The sequence below is a fragment of the Etheostoma spectabile genome, chromosome 1 (assembly GCF_008692095.1).
Source record: "Etheostoma spectabile isolate EspeVRDwgs_2016 chromosome 1, UIUC_Espe_1.0, whole genome shotgun sequence".
Taxonomy (NCBI): domain Eukaryota; kingdom Metazoa; phylum Chordata; class Actinopteri; order Perciformes; family Percidae; genus Etheostoma; species Etheostoma spectabile.
The window spans coordinates 29,212,419-29,216,624 of NC_045733.1; the positions used below are offsets into that span (position 1 = coordinate 29,212,419).

General features: G+C 39.2%; 1 protein-coding gene across 2 annotated transcripts in view; it reads right to left on the reverse strand.

Annotated features, from left to right (window-relative positions):
- The window catches only part of prmt3 (protein arginine methyltransferase 3), a 59,861-nt gene that overhangs the window by 21,625 nt on the left and 34,030 nt on the right, over positions 1–4,206 (reverse strand). The gene's annotated exons all lie outside the window — the stretch shown is intronic.

Sequence of the window (4,206 nt, forward strand, 5' to 3'; positions counted from 1 at the left end):
GAGAGAGAGAGAGAGAGAGAGAGAGCTGGCAATGTTAGCGATGTCAGCCAGCTCAAGGACAAAGAAAGGTCGCCGGCAACAAACAATTAAAAAAGTATTTCTCTAAACCGGCAGAGAAGCTTCGTTGGGACCAGGGAGGAGCTGGACTCTTGGCTGGAAAGTTTTGTCACCAAAGATGCTGCTTTTGTAGACATTTCCTCAGTCCCTGCCTGTGTTGCTTTGTAGTTTAGTTCTCTGTTATTCGTTCCGATAGTTTTTGCAGTCAGTGATCTGAGCAGCGGAAAGTTGACTTATCTATTTCTGCATCCGTGTCTTTCTGCACTTATTGCTGTGCTAATTTGTATTCATAGTCTTTTAATTATCTGTTACGTAAACGGTTTTATAAGCAAGGTGTTCTGACAATTAGAGCTGCATAGATTAATCGATTAAACTCTTAGTTGTTAACTACTAAAATAATTGAAAACTATTTTCATTATAGATTAATCGGTTTTTAATCATTTCTGATGAAAAAAGTGTAAAAAATATCTGATTCCAGTTTCTTAAATGTTAATATTCTCTTTCTTTTTTTAATTCTTGTTTTTTGAAGAATTTCGAGACGTTTTCACTCCTCTATGATCGCAAACTGAACATATTTTTGGACAAGACTAGACATTTAAGGATGTCATCTTGGGCTATGGTAAACACTGATCAACATTTTTCACCATTTGATTTTTTAGACCAAACAACTAATCGATTAATCGAGAAAGTGAATGACAGATGAACCGACACTGAAAATAATTGTTAGTTGCAGCCCAATTGACAATGCACTTAAATTGAACCTTCTTATTTCTTAAACCTCAGAACAATGCACTACAAGAGCACCAAGTAAAGTCGATATTTTGGAGGTCATTTCATCTCGTAATGCAGTTTCAATGGGCTCAACTATTGCACGGTTGCCTGGTCAGCGATGAGTGAATCCCTTCAGGGACTTATTTTCATCTAAACTAAAGATCATTAATCCTAACTAAAGGAAAGGGTGGACAGATCCTGGTCCTATAAACTTCTTCTCTCATTGCTGAGACGTGCTTAATATCAACAAATGTATTGGCTTGAAAACCATTCAACAAATTTAATCAGAGAACGCCTTAACACCTTGTGGGTGTGGAGCTTCACATTAATTTCATGATGCTGCTGTAATGACTGTAACCATCACGTGCACAAAACATGGCCTGATGACCATTTTGTCCTACTTTAATACTTTATATTTTACACTTGATGGATAAAATGCGAACATCCAAATAGTTTTGGTACATTATTAAATCATTATTTGCATCATTGCTACGAGTGTGCAACTATCTTGCCTCACGCCTAAACTTTCATTACGGTTGCCACTTCTCCAACACTGGTGTGTGATGTTCCTCCTCTCTCTCATCCTGCCTCTCAAATATTACCATATGGGGATTTTCAAAATCATATTGTCCTATTAGCACTACTATGGTAACACAATAAAACAGATTACATTTTCAAGAACAGGCTTGCAACAAGATTTTTGAACCTGACTGCAGGGCTTTGCTCCCGCTCAACCACAAGAGCATCAGTGAAGTCAAGCTGTTAGGTTGGTATTCTGGTTGACCCATAAAGTGTTGGACGGGGTTAAGGCCGGGGCTCTGTGAAGGCCAGAAAGGTTTTCCACGTACAAATTGGGAAAACCTTTTCTTAATAGACCTGGCTTTGTGCACAGTGATCTGGTCATGTAGAAACAGTAAAAGGGCCTCCCCAGACAGCTACAATGTTGAAGGCATGGTATTGTCTGAAATATAATTGTATGAACACATCCCCAGAATTGTATGAACACATCCCCAGACCATGTGTACACAAAGGTAGGTTTACCTGATAGTGTATGACCCAAACAAAACAAGTGGGTGAAATCTCAGAGATGGACTGGTTGCATTCACATACGCAACACATCTGATCAACAGACATTCATGTCAATGCTTTCATTGGCCCCTGAGGCTGTGATCACAGAGAACGTTTTGCCCATTTTTCATGGGATGGTCATTGTGGGCAGGTCTCTTTGATACTATGAACCTAGAAGAACTTTAATTTCATTGGGAGCCATTTCACTGGCACTCCAAGTTGAATGAGTCAACTTTCTGTGCTGCACAAATTACATTACAACAGTGGAGATAAAAATGGCCGCCTCATTTTCTTCTTCAAGCAAACACAAAGACAAGAGCAAAAACCAACATCCTTTTTGTCCATTATCCCCTTCATTACTTAAGGTAGACAGGCTAATGAAAGTTGCACAGCATCAATAATATTGTTACTCTGCCAGCACTTGATTGAGCGCCCTCTCTTAAATACACTGATAACTATGCTTTGTGGTAAACAATGAGAGAGAGAGAAACGAACAAAAATGATGCGATTCCGGCCTTTAACAAACTTACTTGGAGGAGGGAATAGATTCTAAATTATTGTGAAAACACATGATTTGGAATCATTTTGAAGTTTGTGCTAGTAGCCGGAACAGATAGTTTCACAGTTGACAGTGTCTCTATCACCTGAGAGAAATGACTGCTGCTGAAAATGACCCTGGTTGTATTTTTGGTCAAACAAGCTTTGGATTTAGCCTCAGAAAAACTATTTTTCACTGGGGAACTGTGTTTTCTTGTTTCCTTTTCTTTCTTTTTTTTGAAGACTGAGCATAGGCAGTGATTATGGTCACTCCTCATATTACATAACAGTGTCTATTGAATGAACATTATCCATGTCTTAAATGAGCATTATACATGAGCCTTAATGTCCTTCTATAGTGTTTTCACATTTGAATAGATTTTTGTTGTATGGTTAATATGCTGTGATTAAGCCAGAGCTGAGAAGCTTGAAGCCATTGGTATCCCTAATGTGAAGTAACATTAGCCAACATAGAGGCCTAGGGCCTAAAGTAGAGATTAGAACACGCTCATGGGAATATTTTAACATACTTTACAACTTCTTGCCACTAGAAGTAATGAAAGAATATGTACCAATTAGAGATGTTCATAACAGGAGGGCCAGAAAGAAAAATCTGCAGTGTATTGTTACTGTGAATATACCGGACCGTGGCATTATTATAACGTCTCCTGAGAGAATTCATTGAGCAAGGCAACTTGTCCAATGCAAACAGGCTGAATATAGATAGAATACAACATATACAATAGACAATAGATCAGATGGTTGAAAATCATTAATCTGGGTAGCAGATGTAAGCTGTAGCAATAGCAGATAGAGCTGAAAAGGTGTTAGCTGTCCTCTACTGGAGTATGTTTGTCCTACTTCCACTTTTACTTCAGTACATATTTTCGATGAGTTTACTCGGATACATTTTTTATGTGCTGCATCATAACTTCTTACTGAGACTGTGTAGGTTATAGTGTGTGTAGTTTCTGCTACGTTAGTTGCGTAAGTTACATAAGAAATCCCCGAGGTCGCCTCGCGTTTCTTTCAGTGTTGACAAGTCCGCTTATTATAAGTGACTTAGGGCTAGTTTTTCCTGTAAAGTTGCTACAAATATTAATAGTCGCAGTTCTTTTGGGCTTGTTTCTAAAGCAGACCTGGGCATCTTACGGCCCGCGGGCCACATCCGGCCCTTTGTGGGTCCCTGTCTGGCCCACGTGAGGCCAATCATAAATTACAAAATAAATTTAAAAAATATCTATGTCGAGTGTGCAATACAACGGTGCTGCTTTTGTTTTGAAAAGCGTTATTTGTGTTACTTCCGTGTGGACGTTTGCACGTGCGTGATTGTGAGTGAAGGTGAACAGGGGCAATCACAAATTACAAAATAAATTAAAAAAAAACATCTATGTCGTGCGTGCAATACAACTGTCCTGGTTTTATTTTGAAAAGTGTTATTTATGGACGTATGTCCGTGCGTAACCTGTGAGGGAAGGTGCACAGCGACAAGTGATTCCCCGTTACCCCAGAGATGTCCGCTCATGCTAAAAAAAGAACAGTTGATGATGAATGCCGTGTTTTCAACAAGACATGGACTGCCAAGAGGTAAAGCCGTGTGCTTAATTTGTGGTAAACAGGTTGCTGTGTTTAAAGATTATAATTTGAATCGCCACTACACGACGAAGCACGAGGAGAAATACCGGAATCTGTCTGATGACGCGCAAGGGAGGTTGATAGTTGATGGTAAAACTGCAAACCCAACTAGGACTTTTTACCAAACTTCACACCCCC